At 41.0% G+C, this 25,517-nt stretch overlaps 4 long non-coding RNA genes across 4 annotated transcripts in view; 3 read left to right on the top strand and 1 right to left on the bottom strand.

Annotated features, from left to right (window-relative positions):
- The window catches only part of LOC110438668 (uncharacterized), a 130,032-nt gene that overhangs the window by 24,380 nt on the left and 80,135 nt on the right, over window positions 1-25,517 (top strand). The gene's annotated exons all lie outside the window — the stretch shown is intronic.
- On the top strand, window positions 632-2,514 carry LOC148679691 (uncharacterized). Its single transcript, XR_015944641.1, has 3 exons — window positions 632-740; window positions 837-1,452; window positions 1,645-2,514. It is a non-coding gene; the product is annotated as an uncharacterized LOC148679691 (long non-coding RNA).
- Window positions 6,386-8,722, bottom strand: LOC147843348 (uncharacterized). The gene is made up of 3 exons (XR_015493154.2): window positions 8,245-8,722; window positions 6,955-7,343; window positions 6,386-6,861 (listed from the first exon to the last, which is right to left on the bottom strand). It is a non-coding gene; the product is annotated as an uncharacterized LOC147843348 (long non-coding RNA).
- On the top strand, window positions 17,892-21,200 carry LOC148679690 (uncharacterized). The gene is made up of 3 exons (XR_015944638.1): window positions 17,892-18,803; window positions 19,279-20,094; window positions 20,191-21,200. It is a non-coding gene; the product is annotated as an uncharacterized LOC148679690 (long non-coding RNA).

Below are 25,517 nucleotides of genomic sequence, written 5' to 3'. Positions count from 1 at the left end.
GGTCAGTTGGACCCTGGGTCCTCTGGTTGGTCAGGTGGCCGTACGTGCGCTGATTAATCTGAAAGCTGATGTGCTTTCTTGATCGACCGGGTGGCTTGGGGTGCTCTGATTGGTCAGGAGGCTGCTGTGTGCACTGGCTGGTCAAGTGCCTTACTACACCGTGCCTTCACAAAACATGCGACGCAAGCTAAACATGTGTTGCAGAAATAGAAACGGTGTTTAAAATCTAAATGTCACAAAAAAATCAAAAATGTGAAGTGCACGCAAAACATGCGACACAAGCTAAACATGTGTCGCAAACATAGAAACGGTGTCTAAAATAGAAATGTCACAAAAAAAATCGAAAATGTGAAGTGTGCACCAAAACATGCGACACAAGCTAAACATGTGTCGCGAAAATAGAAACAATGTCTAAAATAGAAATGTCATAAAAAAAATCGAAAATGTGAAGTGCACGCAAAACATGCGACACAAGCTAAACATGTGTCGCAAAAATAGAAACGGTGTCTAAAATCTAAATGTCATGAAAAAAATCGAAAATGTGAAGTGCACGCAAAACATGCGACACAAGCTAAACATGTGTCGCAAAAATAGAAACGGTGTCTAAAATCTAAATGTCATAAAAAAAATCGAAAATGTGAAGTGCACGCAAAACATGCGACACAAGCTAAACATGTGTCGCAAAAATAGAAACGGTGTCTAAAATAGAAATGTCACGAAAAAAATCAAAAATGTGAAGTGTGCACCAAAACATGGGACACAAGCTAAACATGTGTCGCAAAAATAGAAACGGTGTCTAAAATAGAAATGTCATGAAAAAAATCGAAAATGTGAAGTGCACGCAAAACATGCGACACAAGCTAAACATGTGTCGCAAAAATAGAAACGGTGTCTAAAATAGAAATATCATAAAGCTAGGGTGCTATGATCGGTCAGGTTGCCTTGTGTGCTCTGACTGGTCAGTTGGACCCTGGGTCCTCTGGTTGGTCAGGTGGCCGTACGTGCGCTTATTAATCTGAAAGCTGATGTGCTCTTCATGGGCCGTACGTGCGCTGATTAATCTGAAAGCTGATGTGCTCTCTTGATCGACCGGGTGGCTTGGGGTGCTCTGATTGGTCAGGAGGCTGCTGTGTGCACTGGCTGGTCAAGTGCCTTACTACACCGTGCCTTCACAAAACATGCGACGCAAGCTAAACATGTGTCGCAAAAATAGAAACGTGTCTAAAATAGAAATGTCATAAAAAAAATCGAAAATGTGAAGTGCACGCAAAACATGCGACACAAGCTAAACATGTGTCGCAAAAATAGAAACGGTGTCTAAAATCTAAATGTCATAAAAAAAATCGAAAATGTGAAGTGCACGCAAAACATGCGACACAAGCTAAACATGTGTCGCAGACATAGAAAAGGTGTCTAAAATAGAAATGTCACGAAAAAAATCGAAAATGTGAAGTGCACGCAAAACATGTGACACAAGCTAAACATGTGTCACAAAAATAGAAACGGTGTCTAAAATAGAAATATCACGAAAAAAATCGAAAATGTGAAGTGCACGCAAAACATGTGACACAAGCTAAACATGTGTCACAGACATAGAAACGGTGTCTAAAATAGAAACGTCACGAAAAAATCGAAAATGTGAAGTGCACGCAAAACATGTGACACAAGCTAAACATGTGTCGCAGACATAGAAACGGTGTCTAAAATAGAAATGTCACGAAAAAAATCGAAAATGTGAAGTGCACGCAAAACATGCGACACAAGCTAAACATGTGTCGCAAAAATAGAAACGGTGTCTAAAATAGAAATATCATAAAGTTAGGGTGCTATGATCGGTCAGGTTGCCTTGTGTGCTCTGACTGGTCAGTTGGACCCTGGGTCCTCTGGTTGGTCAGGTGGCCGTACGTGCGCTTATTAATCTGAAAGCTGATGTGCTCTTCATGGGCCGTACGTGCGCTGATTAATCTGAAAGCTGATGTGCTCTCTTGATCGACCGGGTGGCTTGGGGTGCTCTGATTGGTCAGGAGGCTGCTGTGTGCACTGGCTGGTCAAGTGCCTTACTACACCGTGCCTTCACAAAACATGCAACGCAAGCTAAACATGTGTTGCAGAAATAGAAACTGTGTCTAAAATCTAAATGTCACGAAAAAAATCGAAAATGTGAAGTGCACGCAAAACATGCGACACAAGCTAAACATGTGTCGCAAACATAGAAACGGTGTCTAAAATAGAAATGTCACAAAAAAATTTGAAAATGTGAAGTGTGCACCAAATCATGCGACACAAGCTAAACATGTGTCGCAAAAATAGAAACAATGTCTAAAATAGAAATGTCATAAAAAAAATCGAAAATGTGAAGTGCACGCAAAACATGCGACACAAGCTAAACATGTGTCGCAAAAATAGAAACGGTGTGTAAAATCTAAATGTCATGAAAAAAAATCGAAAATGTGAAGTGCACGCAAAACATGCGACACAAGCTAAACATGTGTCGCAAAAATAGAAACGGTGTCTAAAATCTAAATGTCATGAAAAAAATCGAAAATGTGAAGTGCACGCAAAACATGCGACACAAGCTAAACATGTGTCGCAAAAATAGAAACGGTGTTTAAAATAGAAATGTCACGAAAAAAATCAAAAATGTGAAGTGTGCACCAAAACATGCGACACAAGCTAAACATGTGTCGCAAAAATAGAAACGGTGTCTAAAATAGAAATATCATAAAGCTAGGGTGCTATGATCGGTCAGGTTGCCTTGTGTGCTCTGACTGGTCAGTTGGACCCTGGGTCCTCTGGTTGGTCAGGTGGCCGTACGTGCGCTTATTAATCTGAAAGCTGATGTGCTCTTCATGGGCCGTACGTGCGCTGATTAATCTGAAAGCTGATGTGCTCTCTTGATCGACCGGGTGGCTTGGGGTGCTCTGATTGGTCAGGAGGCTGCTGTGTGCACTGGCTGGTCAAGTGCCTTACTACACCGTGCTTTCACAAAACATGCGACGCAAGCTAAACATGTGTCGCAAAAATAGAAACGTGTCTAAAATAGAAATGTCATAAAAAAAATCGAAAATGTGAAGTGCACGCAAAACATGCGACACAAGCTAAACATGTGTCGCAAAAATAGAAACGGTGTCTAAAATCTAAATGTCATAAAAAAAATCGAAAATGTGAAGTGCACGCAAAACATGCGACACAAGCTAAACATGTGTCGCAGACATAGAAAAGGTGTCTAAAATAGAAATGTCACGAAAAAAATCGAAAATGTGAAGTGCACGCAAAACATGTGACACAAGCTAAACATGTGTCGCAGACATAGAAACGGTGTCTAAAATAGAAATGTCACGAAAAAAATCGAAAATGTGAAGTGCACGCAAAACATGCGACACAAGCTAAACATGTGTCGCAAAAATAGAAACGGTGTCTAAAATAGAAATATCATAAAGCTAGGGTGCTATGATCGGTCAGGTTGCCTTGTGTGCTCTGACTGGTCAGTTGGACCCTGGGTCCTCTGGTTGGTCAGGTGGCCGTACGTGCGCTTATTAATCTGAAAGCTGATGTGCTCTTCATGGGCCGTACGTGCGCTGATTAATCTGAAAGCTGATGTGCTCTCTTGATCGACCGGGTGGCTTGGGGTGCTCTGATTGGTCAGGAGGCTGCTGTGTGCACTGGCTGGTCAAGTGCCTTACTACACCGTGCCTTCACAAAACATGCAACGCAAGCTAAACATGTGTTGCAGAAATAGAAACGGTGTCTAAAATCTAAATGTCACGAAAAAAATCGAAAATGTGAAGTGCACGCAAAACATGCGACACAAGCTAAACATGTGTCGCAAACATAGAAACGGTGTCTAAAATAGAAATGTCACAAAAAAATTAGAAAATGTGAAGTGTGCACCAAAACATGCGACACAAGCTAAACATGTGTCGCAAAAATAGAAACGATGTCTAAAATAGAAATGTCATAAAAAAAATCGAAAATGTGAAGTGCACGCAAAACATGCGACACAAGCTAAACATGTGTCGCAAAAATAGAAACGGTGTCTAAAATCTAAATGTCATGAAAAAAATCAAAAATGTGAAGTGCACGCAAAACATGCGACACAAGCTAAACATGTGTCGCAAAAATAGAAACGGTGTCTAAAATAGAAATATCATAAAGCTAGGGTGCTATGATCGGTCAGGTTGCCTTGTGTGCTCTGACTGGTCAGTTGGACCCTGGGTCCTCTGGTTGGTCAGGTGGCCGTACGTGCGCTTATTAATCTGAAAGCTGATGTGCTCTTCATGGGCCGTACGTGCGCTGATTAATCTGAAAGCTGATGTGCTCTCTTGATCGACCGGGTGGCTTGGGGTGCTCTGATTGGTCAGGAGGCTGCTGTGTGCACTGGCTGGTCAAGTGCCTTACTACACCGTGCCTTCACAAAACATGCGACGCAAGCTAAACATGTGTCGCAAAAATAGAAACGTGTCTAAAATAGAAATGTCATTAAAAAAATCGAAAATGTGAAGTGCACGCAAAACATGCGACACAAGCTAAACATGTGTCGCAAAAATAGAAACGGTGTCTAAAATCTAAATGTCATAAAAAAAATCGAAAATGTGAAGTGCACGCAAAACATGCGACACAAGCTAAACATGTGTCGCAAAAATAGAAACGGTGTCTAAAATAGAAATGTCACGAAAAAAATCAAAAATGTGAAGTGTGCACCAAAACATGCGACACAAGCTAAACATGTGTCGCAAAAATAGAAACCATGTCTAAAATAGAAATGTCATAAAAAAAATCGAAAATGTGAAGTGCACGCAAAACATGCGACACAAGCTAAACATGTGTCGCAAAAATAGAAACGGTGTCTAAAATCTAAATGTCATGAAAAAAATCGAAAATGTGAAGTGCACGCAAAACATGCGACACAAGCTAAACATGTGTCGCAAAAATAGAAACGGTGTCTAAAATAGAAATGTCACGAAAAAAATCAAAAATGTGAAGTGTGCACCAAAACATGGGACACAAGCTAAACGTGTCGCAAAAATAGAAACGGTGTCTAAAATAGAAATGTCATGAAAAAAATCGAAAATGTGAAGTGCACGCAAAACATGCGACACAAGCTAAACATGTGTCGCAAAAATAGAAACGGTGTCTAAAATAGAAATATCATAAAGCTAGGGTGCTATGATCGGTCAGGTTGCCTTGTGTGCTCTGACTGGTCAGTTGGACCCTGGGTCCTCTGGTTGGTCAGGTGGCCGTACGTGCGCTTATTAATCTGAAAGCTGATGTGCTCTTCATGGGCCGTACGTGCGCTGATTAATCTGAAAGCTGATGTGCTCTCTTGATCGACCGGGTGGCTTGGGGTGCTCTGATTGGTCAGGAGGCTGCTGTGTGCACTGGCTGGTCAAGTGCCTTACTACACCGTGCCTTCACAAAACATGCAACGCAAGCTAAACATGTGTTGCAGAAATAGAAACGGTGTCTAAAATCTAAATGTCACGAAAAAAATCGAAAATGTGAAGTGCACGCAAAACATGCGACACAAGCTAAACATGTGTCGCAAACATAGAAACGGTGTCTAAAATAGAAATGTCACAAAAAAAATCGAAAATGTGAAGTGTGCACCAAAACATGCGACACAAGCTAAACATGTGTCGCAAAAATAGAAACGGTGTCTAAAATCTAAATGTCATGAAAAAAATCGAAAATGTGAAGTGCACGCAAAACATGCGACACAAGCTAAACATGTGTCGCAAAAATAGAAACGGTGTCTAAAATAGAAATGTCACGAAAAAAATCAAAAATGTGAAGTGTGCACCAAAACATGCGACACAAGCTAAACATGTGTCGCAAAAATAGAAACGGTGTCTAAAATAGAAATATCATAAAGCTAGGGTGCTATGATCGGTCAGGTTGCCTTGTGTGCTCTGACTGGTCAGTTGGACCCTGGGTCCTCTGGTTGGTCAGGTGGCCGTACGTGCGCTTATTAATCTGAAAGCTGATGTGCTCTTCATGGGCCGTACGTGCGCTGATTAATCTGAAAGCTGATGTGCTCTCTTGATCGACCGGGTGGCTTGGGGTGCTCTGATTGGTCAGGAGGCTGCTGTGTGCACTGGCTGGTCAAGTGCCTTACTACACCGTGCTTTCACAAAACATGCGACGCAAGCTAAACATGTGTCGCAAAAATAGAAACGTGTCTAAAATAGAAATGTCATAAAAAAAATCGAAAATGTGAAGTGCACGCAAAACATGCGACACAAGCTAAACATGTGTCGCAAAAATAGAAACGGTGTCTAAAATCTAAATGTCATAAAAAAAATCGAAAATGTGAAGTGCACGCAAAACATGCGACACAAGCTAAACATGTGTCGCAGACATAGAAAAGGTGTCTAAAATAGAAATGTCACGAAAAAAATCGAAAATGTGAAGTGCACGCAAAACATGTGACACAAGCTAAACATGTGTCGCAGACATAGAAACGGTGTCTAAAATAGAAATGTCACGAAAAAAATCGAAAATGTGAAGTGCACGCAAAACATGCGACACAAGCTAAACATGTGTCGCAAAAATAGAAACGGTGTCTAAAATAGAAATATCATAAAGCTAGGGTGCTATGATCGGTCAGGTTGCCTTGTGTGCTCTGACTGGTCAGTTGGACCCTGGGTCCTCTGGTTGGTCAGGTGGCCGTACGTGCGCTTATTAATCTGAAAGCTGATGTGCTCTTCATGGGCCGTACGTGCGCTGATTAATCTGAAAGCTGATGTGCTCTCTTGATCGACCGCGTGGCTTGGGGTGCTCTGATTGGTCAGGAGGCTGCTGTGTGCACTGGCTGGTCAAGTGCCTTACTACACCGTGCCTTCACAAAACATGCAACGCAAGCTAAACATGTGTTGCAGAAATAGAAACGGTGTCTAAAATCTAAATGTCACGAAAAAAATCGAAAATGTGAAGTGCACGCAAAACATGCGACACAAGCTAAACATGTGTCGCAAACATAGAAACGGTGTCTAAAATAGAAATGTCACAAAAAAATTCGAAAATGTGAAGTGTGCACCAAAACATGCGACACAAGCTAAACATGTGTCGCAAAAATAGAAACGATGTCTAAAATAGAAATGTCATAAAAAAAATCGAAAATGTGAAGTGCACGCAAAACATGCGACACAAGCTAAACATGTGTCGCAAAAATAGAAACGGTGTCTAAAATCTAAATGTCATGAAAAAAATCGAAAATGTGAAGTGCACGCAAAACATGCGACACAAGCTAAACATGTGTCGCAAAAATAGAAACGGTGTCTAAAATAGAAATGTCACGAAAAAAATAAAAAATGTGAAGTGTGCACCAAAACATGGGACACAAGCTAAACATGTGTCGCAAAAATAGAAACGGTGTCTAAAATAGAAATGTCATGAAAAAAATCGAAAATGTGAAGTGCACGCAAAACATGCGACACAAGCTAAACATGTGTCGCAAAAATAGAAACGGTGTCTAAAATAGAAATATCATAAAGCTAGGGTGCTATGATCGGTCAGGTTGCCTTGTGTGCTCTGACTGGTCAGTTGGACCCTGGGTCCTCTGGTTGGTCAGGTGGCCGTACGTGCGCTTATTAATCTGAAAGCTGATGTGCTCTTCATGGGCCGTACGTGCGCTGATTAATCTGAAAGCTGATGTGCTCTCTTGATCGACCGGGTGGCTTGGGGTGCTCAGATTGGTCAGGAGGCTGCTGTGTGCACTGGCTGGTCAAGTGCCTTACTACACCGTGCCTTCACAAAACATGCGACGCAAGCTAAACATGTGTCGCAAAAATAGAAACGTGTCTAAAATAGAAATGTCATTAAAAAAATCGAAAATGTGAAGTGCACGCAAAACATGCGACACAAGCTAAACATGTGTCGCAAAAATAGAAACGGTGTCTAAAATCTAAATGTCATAAAAAAATTCAAAAATGTGAAGTGCACGCAAAACATGCGACACAAGCTAAACATGTGTCGCAGACATAGAAAAGGTGTCTAAAATAGAAATGTCACGAAAAAAATCGAAAATGTGAAGTGCACGCAAAACATTCGACACAAGCTAAACATGTGTCACAAAAATAGAAACGGTGTCTAAAATAGAAATGTCACGAAAAAAATCGAAAATGTGAAGTGCACGCAAAACATGTGACACAAGCTAAACATGTGTCACAGACATAGTAACGGTGTCTAAAATAGAAACGTCACGAAAAAATCGAAAATGTGAAGTGCACGCAAAACATGCGACACAAGCTAAACATGTGTCGCAAAAATAGAAACGGTGTCTAAAATAGAAATATCATAAAGCTAGGGTGCTATGATCGGTCAGGTTGCCTTGTGTGCTCTGACTGGTCAGTTGGACCCTGGGTCCTCTGGTTGGTCAGGTGGCCGTACGTGCGCTTATTAATCTGAAAGCTGATGTGCTCTTCATGGGCCGTACGTGCGCTGATTAATCTGAAAGCTGATGTGCTCTCTTGATCGACCGGGTGGCTTGGGGTGCTCTGATTGGTCAGGAGGCTGCTGTGTGCACTGGCTGGTCAAGTGCCTTACTACACCGTGCCTTCACAAAACATGCGACGCAAGCTAAACATGTGTCGCAAAAATAGAAACGTGTCTAAAATAGAAATGTCATAAAAAAAATCGAAAATGTGAAGTGCACGCAAAACATGCGACACAAGCTAAACATGTGTCGCAAAAATAGAAACGGTGTCTAAAATCTAAATGTCATAAAAAAAATCGAAAATGTGAAGTGCACGCAAAACATGCGACACAAGCTAAACATGTGTCGCAGACATAGAAAAGGTGTCTAAAATAGAAATGTCACGAAAAAAATCGAAAATGTGAAGTGCACGCAAAACATGTGACACAAGCTAAACATGTGTCACAAAAATAGAAACGGTGTCTAAAATAGAAATATCACGAAAAAAATCGAAAATGTGAAGTGCACGCAAAACATGTGACACAAGCTAAACATGTGTCACAGACATAGAAACGGTGTCTAAAATAGAAACGTCACGAAAAAATCGAAAATGTGAAGTGCACGCAAAACATGTGACACAAGCTAAACATGTGTCGCAGACATAGAAACGGTGTCTAAAATAGAAATGTCACGAAAAAAATCGAAAATGTGAAGTGCACGCAAAACATGCGACACAAGCTAAACATGTGTCGCAAAAATAGAAACGGTGTCTAAAATAGAAATATCATAAAGTTAGGGTGCTATGATCGGTCAGGTTGCCTTGTGTGCTCTGACTGGTCAGTTGGACCCTGGGTCCTCTGGTTGGTCAGGTGGCCGTACGTGCGCTTATTAATCTGAAAGCTGATGTGCTCTTCATGGGCCGTACGTGCGCTGATTAATCTGAAAGCTGATGTGCTCTCTTGATCGACCGGGTGGCTTGGGGTGCTCTGATTGGTCAGGAGGCTGCTGTGTGCACTGGCTGGTCAAGTGCCTTACTACACCGTGCCTTCACAAAACATGCAACGCAAGCTAAACATGTGTTGCAGAAATAGAAACTGTGTCTAAAATCTAAATGTCACGAAAAAAATCGAAAATGTGAAGTGCACGCAAAACATGCGACACAAGCTAAACATGTGTCGCAAAAATAGAAACGGTGTCTAAAATAGAAATGTCACAAAAAAATTTGAAAATGTGAAGTGTGCACCAAATCATGCGACACAAGCTAAACATGTGTCGCAAAAATAGAAACAATGTCTAAAATAGAAATGTCATAAAAAAAATCGAAAATGTGAAGTGCACGCAAAACATGCGACACAAGCTAAACATGTGTCGCAAAAATAGAAACGGTGTGTAAAATCTAAATGTCATGAAAAAAAATCAAAAATGTGAAGTGCACGCAAAACATGCGACACAAGCTAAACATGTGTCGCAAAAATAGAAACGGTGTCTAAAATAGAAATATCATAAAGCTAGGGTGCTATGATCGGTCAGGTTGCCTTGTGTGCTCTGACTGGTCAGTTGGACCCTGGGTCCTCTGGTTGGTCAGGTGGCCGTACGTGCGCTTATTAATCTGAAAGCTGATGTGCTCTTCATGGGCCGTACGTGCGCTGATTAATCTGAAAGCTGATGTGCTCTCTTGATCGACCGGGTGGCTTGGGGTGCTCTGATTGGTCAGGAGGCTGCTGTGTGCACTGGCTGGTCAAGTGCCTTACTACACCGTGCCTTCACAAAACATGCGACGCAAGCTAAACATGTGTCGCAAAAATAGAAACGTGTCTAAAATAGAAATGTCATAAAAAAAATCGAAAATGTGAAGTGCACGCAAAACATGCGACACAAGCTAAACATGTGTCGCAAAAATAGAAACGGTGTCTAAAATCTAAATGTCATAAAAAAAATCGAAAATGTGAAGTGCACGCAAAACATGCGACACAAGCTAAACATGTGTCGCAGACATAGAAAAGGTGTCTAAAATAGAAATGTCACGAAAAAAATCGAAAATGTGAAGTGCACGCAAAACATGTGACACAAGCTAAACATGTGTCACAGACATAGAAACGGTGTCTAAAATAGAAACGTCACGAAAAAATCGAAAATGTGAAGTGCACGCAAAACATGTGACACAAGCTAAACATGTGTCGCAAAAATAGAAACGGTGTCTAAAATAGAAATATCATAAAGCTAGGGTGCTATGATCGGTCAGGTTGCCTTGTGTGCTCTGACTGGTCAGTTGGACCCTGGGTCCTCTGGTTGGTCAGGTGGCCGTACGTGCGCTTATTAATCTGAAAGCTGATGTGCTCTTCATGGGCCGTACGTGCGCTGATTAATCTGAAAGCTGATGTGCTCTCTTGATCGACCGGGTGGCTTGGGGTGCTCTGATTGGTCAGGAGGCTGCTGTGTGCACTGGCTGGTCAAGTGCCTTACTACACCGTGCCTTCACAAAACATGCAACGCAAGCTAAACATGTGTTGCAGAAATAGAAACGGTGTCTAAAATCTAAATGTCACGAAAAAAATCGAAATAGTGAAGTGCACGCAAAACATGCGACACAAGCTAAACATGTGTCGCAAACATAGAAACGGTGTCTAAAATAGAAATGTCACAAAAAAATTCGAAAATGTGAAGTGTGCACCAAAACATGCGACACAAGCTAAACATGTGTCGCAAAAATAGAAACGATGTCTAAAATAGAAATGTCATAAAAAAAATCGAAAATGTGAAGTGCACGCAAAACATGCGACACAAGCTAAACATGTGTCGCAAAAATAGAAACGGTGTCTAAAATCTAAATGTCATGAAAAAAATCGAAAATGTGAAGTGCACGCAAAACATGCGACACAAGCTAAACATGTGTCGCAAAAATAGAAACGGTGTCTAAAATAGAAATGTCACGAAAAAAATCAAAAATGTGAAGTGTGCACCAAAACATGGGACACAAGCTAAACATGTGTCGCAAAAATAGAAACGGTGTCTAAAATAGAAATGTCATGAAAAAAATCGAAAATGTGAAGTGCACGCAAAACATGCGACACAAGCTAAACATGTGTCGCAAAAATAGAAACGGTGTCTAAAATAGAAATATCATAAAGCTAGGGTGCTATGATCGGTCAGGTTGCCTTGTGTGCTCTGACTGGTCAGTTGGACCCTGGGTCCTCTGGTTGGTCAGGTGGCCGTACGTGCGCTTATTAATCTGAAAGCTGATGTGCTCTTCATGGGCCGTACGTGCGCTGATTAATCTGAAAGCTGATGTGCTCTCTTGATCGACCGGGTGGCTTGGGGTGCTCTGATTGGTCAGGAGGCTGCTGTGTGCACTGGCTGGTCAAGTGCCTTACTACACCGTGCCTTCACAAAACATGCGACGCAAGCTAAACATGTGTCGCAAAAATAGAAACGTGTCTAAAATAGAAATGTCATTAAAAAAATCGAAAATGTGAAGTGCACGCAAAACATGCGACACAAGCTAAACATGTGTCGCAAAAATAGAAACGGTGTCTAAAATCTAAATGTCATAAAAAAAATCGAAAATGTGAAGTGCACGCAAAACATGCGACACAAGCTAAACATGTGTCGCAGACATAGAAAAGGTGTCTAAAATAGAAATGTCACGAAAAAAATCGAAAATGTGAAGTGCACGCAAAACATTCGACACAAGCTAAACATGTGTCACAAAAATAGAAACGGTGTCTAAAATAGAAATGTCACGAAAAAAATCGAAAATGTGAAGTGCACGCAAAACATGTGACACAAGCTAAACATGTGTCACAGACATAGAAACGGTGTCTAAAATAGAAATGTCACGAAAAAATCGAAAATGTGAAGTGCACGCAAAACATGTGACACAAGCTAAACATGTGTCGTAGACATAGAAACGGTGTCTAAAATAGAAATGTCACGAAAAAAATCGAAAATGTGAAGTGCACGCAAAACATGCGACACAAGCTAAACATGTGTCGCAAAAATAGAAACGGTGTCTAAAATAGAAATATCATAAAGTTAGGGTGCTATGATCGGTCAGGTTGCCTTGTGTGCTCTGACTGGTCAGTTGGACCCTGGGTCCTCTGGTTGGTCAGGTGGCCGTACGTGCGCTTATTAATCTGAAAGCTGATGTGCTCTTCATGGGCCGTACGTGCGCTGATTAATCTGAAAGCTGATGTGCTCTCTTGATCGACCGGGTGGCTTGGGGTGCTCTGATTGGTCAGGAGGCTGCTGTGTGCACTGGCTGGTCAAGTGCCTTACTACACCGTGCCTTCACAAAACATGCAACGCAAGCTAAACATGTGTTGCAGAAATAGAAACTGTGTCTAAAATCTAAATGTCACGAAAAAAATCGAAAATGTGAAGTGCACGCAAAACATGCGACACAAGCTAAACATGTGTCGCAAACATAGAAACGGTGTCTAAAATAGAAATGTCACAAAAAAATTTGAAAATGTGAAGTGTGCACCAAAACATGCGACACAAGCTAAACATGTGTCGCAAAAATAGAAACAATGTCTAAAATAGAAATATCATAAAGCTAGGGTGCTATGATCGGTCAGGTTGCCTTGTGTGCTCTGACTGGTCAGTTGGACCCTGGGTCCTCTGGTTGGTCAGGTGGCCGTACGTGCGCTTATTAATCTGAAAGCTGATGTGCTCTTCATGGGCCGTACGTGCGCTGATTAATCTGAAAGCTGATGTGCTTTCTTGATCGACCGGGTGGCTTGGGGTGCTCTGATTGGTCAGGAGGCTGCTGTGTGCACTGGCTGGTCAAGTGCCTTACTACACCGTGCCTTCACAAAACATGCGACGCAAGCTAAACATGTGTTGCAGAAATAGAAACGGTGTTTAAAATCTAAATGTCACAAAAAAATCAAAAATGTGAAGTGCACGCAAAACATGCGACACAAGCTAAACATGTGTCGCAAACATAGAAACGGTGTCTAAAATAGAAATGTCACAAAAAAATTCGAAAATGTGAAGTGTGCACCAAAACATGCGACACAAGCTAAACATGTGTCGCAAAAATAGAAACGATGTCTAAAATAGAAATGTCATTAAAAAAATCGAAAATGTGAAGTGCACGCAAAACATGCGACACAAGCTAAACATGTGTCGCAAAAATAGAAACGGTGTCTAAAATCTAAATGTCATGAAAAAAATCGAAAATGTGAAGTGCACGCAAAACATGCGACACAAGCTAAACATGTGTCGCAAAAATAGAAACGGTGTCTAAAATCTAAATGTCATAAAAAAAATCGAAAATGTGAAGTGCACGCAAAACATGCGACACAAGCTAAACATGTGTCGCAAAAATAGAAACGGTGTCTAAAATAGAAATGTCACGAAAAAAATCAAAAATGTGAAGTGTGCACCAAAACATGGGACACAAGCTAAACATGTGTCGCAAAAATAGAAACGGTGTCTAAAATAGAAATGTCATGAAAAAAATCGAAAATGTTAAGTGCACGCAAAACATGCGACACAAGCTAAACATGTGTCGCAAAAATAGAAACGGTGTCTAAAATAGAAATATCATAAAGCTAGGGTGCTATGATCGGTCAGGTTGCCTTGTGTGCTCTGACTGGTCAGTTGGACCCTGGGTCCTCTGGTTGGTCAGGTGGCCGTACGTGCGCTTATTAATCTGAAAGCTGATGTGCTCTTCATGGGCCGTACGTGCGCTGATTAATCTGAAAGCTGATGTGCTCTCTTGATCGACCGGGTGGCTTGGGGTGCTCTGATTGGTCAGGAGGCTGCTGTGTGCACTGGCTGGTCAAGTGCCTTACTACACCGTGCCTTCACAAAACATGCGACGCAAGCTAAACATGTGTCGCAAAAATAGAAACGTGTCTAAAATAGAAATGTCATAAAAAAAATCGAAAATGTGAAGTGCACGCAAAACATGCGACACAAGCTAAACATGTGTCGCAAAAATAGAAACGGTGTCTAAAATCTAAATGTCATAAAAAAAATCGAAAATGTGAAGTGCACGCAAAACATGCGACACAAGCTAAACATGTGTCGCAGACATAGAAAAGGTGTCTAAAATAGAAATGTCACGAAAAAAATCGAAAATGTGAAGTGCACGCAAAACATTCGACACAAGCTAAACATGTGTCACAAAAATAGAAACGGTGTCTAAAATAGAAATGTCACGAAAAAAATCGAAAATGTGAAGTGCACGCAAAACATGTGACACAAGCTAAACATGTGTCGCAGACATAGAAACGGTGTCTAAAATAGAAACGTCACGAAAAAAATCGAAAATGTGAAGTGCACGCAAAACATGTGACACAAGCTAAACATGTGTCACACACATAGAAACGGTGTCTAAAATAGAAATGTCACGAAAAAATCGAAAATGTGAAGTGCACGCAAAACATGTGACAAGCTAAACATGTGTCGCAAAAATAGAAACGGTGTGTAAAATCTAAATGTCATGAAAAAAAATCGAAAATGTGAAGTGCACGCAAAACATGCGACACAAGCTAAACATGTGTCGCAAAAATAGAAACGGTGTCTAAAATAGAAATGTCACGAAAAAAATCAAAAATGTGAAGTGTGCACCAAAACATGCGACACAAGCTAAACATGTGTCGCAAAAATAGAAACGGTGTCTAAAATAGAAATATCATAAAGCTAGGGTGCTATGATCGGTCAGGTTGCCTTGTGTGCTCTGACTGGTCAGTTGGACCCTGGGTCCTCTGGTTGGTCAGGTGGCCGTACGTGCGCTTATTAATCTGAAAGCTGATGTGCTCTTCATGGGCCGTACGTGCGCTGATTAATCTGAAAGCTGATGTGCTTTCTTGATCGACCGGGTGGCTTGGGGTGCTCTGATTGGTCAGGAGGCTGCTGTGTGCACTGGCTGGTCAAGTGCCTTACTACACCGTGCCTTCACAAAACATGCAACGCAAGCTAAACATGTGTTGCAGAAATAGAAACGGTGTTTAAAATCTAAATGTCACAAAAAAATCGAAAATGTGAAGTGCACGCAAAACATGCGACACAAGCTAAACATGTGTCGCAAACATAGAAACGGTGTCTAAAATAGAAATGTCACAAAAAAATTCGAAAATGTGAAGTGTGCACCAAAACATGCGACACAAGCTAAACATGTGTCGCAAAAATAGAAACGATGTCTAAAATAGAAATGTCATAAAAAAAATCGAAAATGTGAAGTGCACGCAAAACATGCGACACAAGCTAAACATGTGTCGCAAAAATAGAAACGGTGTCTAAAATCTAAATGTCATGAAAAAAATCGAAAATGTGAAGTGCACGCAAAACATGCGACACAAGCTAAACATGTGTCGCAAAAATAGAAACGGTGTCTAAAATCTAAATGTCATAAAAAAAATCGAAAATGTGAAGTGCACGCAAAACATGCGACACAAGCTAAACATGTGTCGCAAAAATAGAAACGGTGTCTAAAATAGAAATGTCACGAAAAAAATCAAAAATGTGAAGTGTGCACCAAAACATGGGACACAAGCTAAACATGTGTCGCAAAAATAGAAACGGTGTCTAAAATAGAAATGTCATGAAAAAAATCGAAAATGTGAAGTGCACGCAAAACATGCGACACAAGCTAAACATGTGTCGCAAAAATAGAAACGGTGTCTAAAATAGAAATATCATAAAGCTAGGGTGCTATGATCGGTCAGGTTGCCTTGTGTGCTCTGACTGGTCAGTTGGACCCTGGGTCCTCTGGTTGGTCAGGTGGCCGTACGTGCGCTTATTAATCTGAAAGCTGATGTGCTCTTCATGGGCCGTACGTGCGCTGATTAATCTGAAAGCTGATGTGCTCTCTTGATCGACCGGGTGGCTTGGGGTGCTCTGATTGGTCAGGAGGCTGCTGTGTGCACTGGCTGGTCAAGTGCCTTACTACACCGTTCCTTCACAAAACATGCGACGCAAGCTAAACATGTGTCGCAAAAATAGAAACGTGTCTAAAATAGAAATGTCATTAAAAAAATCGAAAATGTGAAGTGCACGCAAAACATGCGACACAAGCTAAACATGTGTCGCAAAAATAGAAACGGTGTCTAAAATCTAAATGTCATAAAAAAAATCGAAAATGTGAAGTGCACGCAAAACATGCGACACAAGCTAAACATGTGTCGCAGACATAGAAAAGGTGTCTAAAATAGAAATGTCACGAAAAAAAACGAAAATGTGAAGTGCACGCAAAACATTCGACACAAGCTAAACATGTGTCACAAAAATAGAAACGGTGTCTAAAATAGAAATGTCACGAAAAAAATCGAAAATGTGAAGTGCACGCAAAACATGTGACACAAGCTAAACATGTGTCACAGACATAGAAACGGTGTCTAAAATAGAAACATCACGAAAAAATCGAAAATGTGAAGTGCACGCAAAACATGTGACACAAGCTAAACAAGTGTCGCAGACATAGAAACGGTGTCTAAAATAGAAATGTCACGAAAAAAATCGAAAATGTGAAGTGCACGCAAAACATGCGACACAAGCTAAACATGTGTCGCAAAAATAGAAACGGTGTCTAAAATAGAAATATCATAAAGTTAGGGTGCTATGATCGGTCAGGTTGCCTTGTGTGCTCTGACTGGTCAGTTGGACCCTGGGTCCTCTGGTTGGTCAGGTGGCCGTACGTGCGCTTATTAATCTGAAAGCTGATGTGCTCTTCATGGGCCGTACGTGCGCTGATTAATCTGAAAGCTGATGTGCTCTCTTGATCGACCGGGTGGCTTGGGGTGCTCTGATTGGTCAGGAGGCTGCTGTGTGCACTGGCTGGTCAAGTGCCTTACTACACCGTGCCTTCACAAAACATGCAACGCAAGCTAAACATGTGTTGCAGAAATAGAAACTGTGTCCAAAATCTAAATGTCACGAAAAAAATCGAAAATGTGAAGTGCACGCAAAACATGCGACACAAGCTAAACATGTGTCGCAAACATAGAAACGGTGTCTAAAATAGAAATGTCACAAAAAAATTTGAAAATGTGAAGTGTGCACCAAAACATGCGACACAAGCTAAACATGTGTCGCAAAAATAGAAACAATGTCTAAAATAGAAATATCATAAAGCTAGGGTGCTATGATCGGTCAGGTTGCCTTGTGTGCTCTGACTGGTCAGTTGGACCCTGGGTCCTCTGGTTGGTCAGGTGGCCGTACGTGCGCTTATTAATCTGAAAGCTGATGTGCTCTTCATGGGCCGTACGTGCGCTGATTAATCTGAAAGCTGATGTGCTTTCTTGATCGACCGGGTGGCTTGGGGTGCTCTGATTGGTCAGGAGGCTGCTGTGTGCACTGGCTGGTCAAGTGCCTTACTACACCGTGCCTTCACAAAACATGCGACGCAAGCTAAACATGTGTTGCAGAAATAGAAACGGTGTTTAAAATCTAAATGTCACAAAAAAATCAAAAATGTGAAGTGCACGCAAAACATGCGACACAAGCTAAACATGTGTCGCAAACATAGAAACGGTGTCTAAAATAGAAATGTCACAAAAAAATTCGAAAATGTGAAGTGTGCACCAAAACATGCGACACAAGCTAAACATGTGTCGCAAAAATAGAAACAATGTCTAAAATAGAAATGTCATTAAAAAAATCGAAAATGTGAAGTGCACGCAAAACATGCGACACAAGCTAAAAATGTGTCGCAAAAATAGAAACGGTGTCTAAAATCTAAATGTCATGAAAAAAATCGAAAATGTGAAGTGCACGCAAAACATGCGACACAAGCTAAACATGTGTCGCAAAAATAGAAACGGTGTCTAAAATCTAAATGTCATAAAAAAAATCGAAAATGTGAAGTGCACGCAAAACATGCGACACAAGCTAAACATGTGTCGCAAAAATAGAAACGGTGTCTAAAATAGAAATGTCACGAAAAAAATCAAAAATGTGAAGTGTGCACCAAAACATGGGACACAAGCTAAACATGTGTCGCAAAAATAGAAACGGTGTCTAAAATAGAAATGTCATGAAAAAAATCGAAAATGTGAAGTGCACGCAAAACATGCGACACAAGCTAAACATGTGTCGCAAAAATAGAAACGGTGTCTAAAATAGAAATATCATAAAGCTAGGGTGCTATGATCGGTCAGGTTGCCTTGTGTGCTCTGACTGGTCAGTTGGACCCTGGGTCCTCTGGTTGGTCAGGTGGCCGTACGTGCGCTTATTAATCTGAAAGCTGATGTGCTCTTCATGGGCCGTACGTGCGCTGATTAATCTGAAAGCTGATGTGCTCTCTTGATCGACCGGGTGGCTTGGGGTGCTCTGATTGGTCAGGAGGCTGCTGTGTGCACTGGCTGGTCAAGTGCCTTACTACACCGTGCCTTCACAAAACATGCGACGCAAGCTAAACATGTGTCGCAAAAATAGAAACGTGTCTAAAATAGAAATGTCATAAAAAAAATCGAAAATGTGAAGTGCACGCAAAACATGCGACACAAGCTAAACATGTGTCGCAAAAATAGAAACGGTGTCTAAAATCTAAATGTCATAAAAAAAATCGAAAATGTGAAGTGCACGCAAAACATGCGACACAAGCTAAACATGTGTCGCAGACATAGAAAAGGTGTCTAAAATAGAAATGTCACGAAAAAAATCGAAAATGTGAAGTGCACGCAAAACATTCGACACAAGCTAAACATGTGTCACAAAAATAGAAACGGTGTCTAAAATAGAAATGTCACGAAAAAAATCGAAAATGTGAAGTGCACGCAAAACATGTGACACAAGCTAAACATGTGTCGCAGACATAGAAACGGTGTCTAAAATAGAAACGTCACGAAAAAAATCGAAAATGTGAAGTGCACGCAAAACATGTGACACAAGCTAAACATGTGTCACACACATAGAAACGGTGTCTAAAATCTAAATGTCACGAAAAAAATCGAAAATGTGAAGTGCACGCAAAACATGCGACACAAGCTAAACATGTGTCGCAAACATAGAAACGGTGTCTAAAATAGAAATGTCACAAAAAAAATCGAAAATGTGAAGTGTGCACCAAAACATGCGACACAAGCTAAACATGTGTCGCAAAAATAGAAACGGTGTCTAAAATCTAAATGTCATGAAAAAAATCGAAAATGTGAAGTGCACGCAAAACATGCGACACAAGCTAAACATGTGTCGCAAAAATAGAAACGGTGTCTAAAATAGAAATGTCACGAAAAAAATCAAAAATGTGAAGTGTGCACCAAAACATGCGACACAAGCTAAACATGTGTCGCAAAAATAGAAACGGTGTCTAAAATAGAAATATCATAAAGCTAGGGTGCTATGATCGGTCAGGTTGCCTTGTGTGCTCTGACTGGTCAGTTGGACCCTGGGTCCTCTGGTTGGTCAGGTGGCCGTACGTGCGCTTATTAATCTGAAAGCTGATGTGCTCTTCATGGGCCGTACGTGCGCTGATTAATCTGAAAGCTGATGTGCTCTCTTGATCGACCGGGTGGCTTGGGGTGCTCTGATTGGTCAGGAGGCTGCTGTGTGCACTGGCTGGTCAAGTGCCTTACTACACCGTGCTTTCACAAAACATGCGACGCAAGCTAAACATGTGTCGCAAAAATAGAAACGTGTCTAAAATAGAAATGTCATAAAAAAAATCGAAAATGTGAAGTGCACGCAAAACATGCGACACAAGCTAAACATGTGTCGCAAAAATAGAAACGGTGTCTAAAATCTAAATGTCATAAAAAAAATCGAAAATGTGAAGTGCACGCAAAACATGCGACACAAGCTAAACATGTGTCGCAGACATAGAAAAGGTGTCTAAAATAGAAATGTCACGAAAAAAATCGAAAATGTGAAGTGCACGCAAAACATGTGACACAAGCTAAACATGTGTCGCAGACATAGAAACGGTGTCTAAAATAGAAATGTCACGAAAAAAATCGAAAATGTGAAGTGCACGCAAAACATGCGACACAAGCTAAACATGTGTCGCAAAAATAGAAACGGTGTCTAAAATAGAAATATCATAAAGCTAGGGTGCTATGATCGGTCAGGTTGCCTTGTGTGCTCTGACTGGTCAGTTGGACCCTGGGTCCTCTGGTTGGTCAGGTGGCCGTACGTGCGCTTATTAATCTGAAAGCTGATGTGCTCTTCATGGGCCGTACGTGCGCTGATTAATCTGAAAGCTGATGTGCTCTCTTGATCGACCGCGTGGCTTGGGGTGCTCTGATTGGTCAGGAGGCTGCTGTGTGCACTGGCTGGTCAAGTGCCTTACTACACCGTGCCTTCACAAAACATGCAACGCAAGCTAAACATGTGTTGCAGAAATAGAAACGGTGTCTAAAATCTAAATGTCACGAAAAAAATCGAAAATGTGAAGTGCACGCAAAACATGCGACACAAGCTAAACATGTGTCGCAAACATAGAAACGGTGTCTAAAATAGAAATGTCACAAAAAAATTCGAAAATGTGAAGTGTGCACCAAAACATGCGACACAAGCTAAACATGTGTCGCAAAAATAGAAACGATGTCTAAAATAGAAATGTCATAAAAAAAATCGAAAATGTGAAGTGCACGCAAAACATGCGACACAAGCTAAACATGTGTCGCAAAAATAGAAACGGTGTCTAAAATCTAAATGTCATGAAAAAAATCGAAAATGTGAAGTGCACGCAAAACATGCGACACAAGCTAAACATGTGTCGCAAAAATAGAAACGGTGTCTAAAATAGAAATGTCACGAAAAAAATCAAAAATGTGAAGTGTGCACCAAAACATGGGACACAAGCTAAACATGTGTCGCAAAAATAGAAACGGTGTCTAAAATAGAAATGTCATGAAAAAAATCGAAAATGTGAAGTGCACGCAAAACATGCGACACAAGCTAAACATGTGTCGCAAAAATAGAAACGGTGTCTAAAATAGAAATATCATAAAGCTAGGGTGCTATGATCGGTCAGGTTGCCTTGTGTGCTCTGACTGGTCAGTTGGACCCTGGGTCCTCTGGTTGGTCAGGTGGCCGTACGTGCGCTTATTAATCTGAAAGCTGATGTGCTCTTCATGGGCCGTACGTGCGCTGATTAATCTGAAAGCTGATGTGCTCTCTTGATCGACCGGGTGGCTTGGGGTGCTCTGATTGGTCAGGAGGCTGCTGTGTGCACTGGCTGGTCAAGTGCCTTACTACACCGTGCCTTCACAAAACATGCGACGCAAGCTAAACATGTGTCGCAAAAATAGAAACGTGTCTAAAATAGAAATGTCATTAAAAAAATCGAAAATGTGAAGTGCACGCAAAACATGCGACACAAGCTAAACATGTGTCGCAAAAATAGAAACGGTGTCTAAAATCTAAATGTCATAAAAAAAATCGAAAATGTGAAGTGCACGCAAAACATGCGACACAAGCTAAACATGTGTCGCAGACATAGAAAAGGTGTCTAAAATAGAAATGTCACGAAAAAAATCGAAAATGTGAAGTGCACGCAAAACATTCGACACAAGCTAAACATGTGTCACAAAAATAGAAACGGTGTCTAAAATAGAAATGTCACGAAAAAAATCGAAAATGTGAAGTGCACGCAAAACATGTGACACAAGCTAAACATGTGTCACAGACATAGAAACGGTGTCTAAAATAGAAATGTCACGAAAAAATCGAAAATGTGAAGTGCACGCAAAACATGTGACACAAGCTAAACATGTGTCGTAGACATAGAAACGGTGTCTAAAATAGAAATGTCACGAAAAAAATCGAAAATGTGAAGTGCACGCAAAACATGCGACACAAGCTAAACATGTGTCGCAAAAATAGAAACGGTGTCTAAAATAGAAATATCATAAAGTTAGGGTGCTATGATCGGTCAGGTTGCCTTGTGTGCTCTGACTGGTCAGTTGGACCCTGGGTCCTCTGGTTGGTCAGGTGGCCGTACGTGCGCTTATTAATCTGAAAGCTGATGTGCTCTTCATGGGCCGTACGTGCGCTGATTAATCTGAAAGCTGATGTGCTCTCTTGATCGACCGGGTGGCTTGGGGTGCTCTGATTGGTCAGGAGGCTGCTGTGTGCACTGGCTGGTCAAGTGCCTTACTACACCGTGCCTTCACAAAACATGCAACGCAAGCTAAACATGTGTTGCAGAAATAGAAACTGTGTCTAAAATCTAAATGTCACGAAAAAAATCGAAAATGTGAAGTGCACGCAAAACATGCGACACAAGCTAAACATGTGTCGCAAACATAGAAACGGTGTCTAAAATAGAAATGTCACAAAAAAATTTGAAAATGTGAAGTGTGCACCAAAACATGCGACACAAGCTAAACATGTGTCGCAAAAATAGAAACAATGTCTAAAATAGAAATATCATAAAGCTAGGGTGCTATGATCGGTCAGGTTGCCTTGTGTGCTCTGACTGGTCAGTTGGACCCTGGGTCCTCTGGTTGGTCAGGTGGCCGTACGTGCGCTTATTAATCTGAAAGCTGATGTGCTCTTCATGGGCCGTACGTGCGCTGATTAATCTGAAAGCTGATGTGCTTTCTTGATCGACCGGGTGGCTTGGGGTGCTCTGATTGGTCAGGAGGCTGCTGTGTGCACTGGCTGGTCAAGTGCCTTACTACACCGTGCCTTCACAAAACATGCGACGCAAGCTAAACATGTGTTGCAGAAATAGAAACGGTGTTTAAAATCTAAATGTCACAAAAAAATCAAAAATGTGAAGTGCACGCAAAACATGCGACACAAGCTAAACATGTGTCGCAAACATAGAAACGGTGTCTAAAATAGAAATGTCACAAAAAAATTCGAAAATGTGAAGTGTGCACCAAAACATGCGACACAAGCTAAACATGTGTCGCAAAAATAGAAACGATGTCTAAAATAGAAATGTCATTAAAAAAATCGAAAATGTGAAGTGCACGCAAAACATGCGACACAAGCTAAACATGTGTCGCAAAAATAGAAACGGTGTCTAAAATCTAAATGTCATGAAAAAAATCGAAAATGTGAAGTGCACGCAAAACATGCGACACAAGCTAAACATGTGTCGCAAAAATAGAAACGGTGTCTAAAATCTAAATGTCATAAAAAAAATCGAAAATGTGAAGTGCACGCAAAACATGCGACACAAGCTAAACATGTGTCGCAAAAATAGAAACGGTGTCTAAAATAGAAATGTCACGAAAAAAATCAAAAATGTGAAGTGTGCACCAAAACATGGGACACAAGCTAAACATGTGTCGCAAAAATAGAAACGGTGTCTAAAATAGAAATGTCATGAAAAAAATCGAAAATGTGAAGTGCACGCAAAACATGCGACACAAGCTAAACATGTGTCGCAAAAATAGAAACGGTGTCTAAAATAGAAATATCATAAAGCTAGGGTGCTATGATCGGTCAGGTTGCCTTGTGTGCTCTGACTGGTCAGTTGGACCCTGGGTCCTCTGGTTGGTCAGGTGGCCGTACGTGCGCTTATTAATCTGAAAGCTGATGTGCTCTTCATGGGCCGTACGTGCGCTGATTAATCTGAAAGCTGATGTGCTCTCTTGATCGACCGGGTGGCTTGGGGTGCTCTGATTGGTCAGGAGGCTGCTGTGTGCACTGGCTGGTCAAGTGCCTTACTACACCGTGCCTTCACAAAACATGCGACGCAAGCTAAACATGTGTCGCAAAAATAGAAACGTGTCTAAAATAGAAATGTCATAAAAAAAATCGAAAATGTGAAGTGCACGCAAAACATGCGACACAAGCTAAACATGTGTCGCAAAAATAGAAACGGTGTCTAAAATCTAAATGTCATAAAAAAAATCGAAAATGTGAAGTGCACGCAAAACATGCGACACAAGCTAAACATGTGTCGCAGACATAGAAAAGGTGTCTAAAATAGAAATGTCACGAAAAAAATCGAAAATGTGAAGTGCACGCAAAACATTCGACACAAGCTAAACATGTGTCACAAAAATAGAAACGGTGTCTAAAATAGAAATGTCACGAAAAAAATCGAAAATGTGAAGTGCACGCAAAACATGTGACACAAGCTAAACATGTGTCGCAGACATAGAAACGGTGTCTAAAATAGAAACGTCACGAAAAAAATCGAAAATGTGAAGTGCACGCAAAACATGTGACACAAGCTAAACATGTGTCACACACATAGAAACGGTGTCTAAAATAGAAATGTCACGAAAAAATCGAAAATGTGAAGTGCACGCAAAACATGTGACAAGCTAAACATGTGTCGCAAAAATAGAAACGGTGTGTAAAATCTAAATGTCATGAAAAAAAATCGAAAATGTGAAGTGCACGCAAAACATGCGACACAAGCTAAACATGTGTCGCAAAAATAGAAACGGTGTCTAAAATAGAAATGTCACGAAAAAAATCAAAAATGTGAAGTGTGCACCAAAACATGCGACACAAGCTAAACATGTGTCGCAAAAATAGAAACGGTGTCTAAAATAGAAATATCATAAAGCTAGGGTGCTATGATCGGTCAGGTTGCCTTGTGTGCTCTGACTGGTCAGTTGGACCCTGGGTCCTCTGGTTGGTCAGGTGGCCGTACGTGCGCTTATTAATCTGAAAGCTGATGTGCTCTTCATGGGCCGTACGTGCGCTGATTAATCTGAAAGCTGATGTGCTTTCTTGATCGACCGGGTGGCTTGGGGTGCTCTGATTGGTCAGGAGGCTGCTGTGTGCACTGGCTGGTCAAGTGCCTTACTACACCGTGCCTTCACAAAACATGCAACGCAAGCTAAACATGTGTTGCAGAAATAGAAACGGTGTTTAAAATCTAAATGTCACAAAAAAATCGAAAATGTGAAGTGCACGCAAAACATGCGACACAAGCTAAACATGTGTCGCAAACATAGAAACGGTGTCTAAAATAGAAATGTCACAAAAAAATTCGAAAATGTGAAGTGTGCACCAAAACATGCGACACAAGCTAAACATGTGTCGCAAAAATAGAAACGATGTCTAAAATAGAAATGTCATAAAAAAAATCGAAAATGTGAAGTGCACGCAAAACATGCGACACAAGCTAAACATGTGTCGCAAAAATAGAAACGGTGTCTAAAATCTAAATGTCATGAAAAAAATCGAAAATGTGAAGTGCACGCAAAACATGCGACACAAGCTAAACATGTGTCGC

Source organism: Danio rerio, chromosome 6 (genome assembly GCF_052040795.2).
Source record: "Danio rerio strain M-AB ecotype USA chromosome 6, GRCz13ab, whole genome shotgun sequence".
Taxonomy (NCBI): domain Eukaryota; kingdom Metazoa; phylum Chordata; class Actinopteri; order Cypriniformes; family Danionidae; genus Danio; species Danio rerio.
This window is presented reverse-complemented; position numbering and strand designations above follow the sequence as displayed.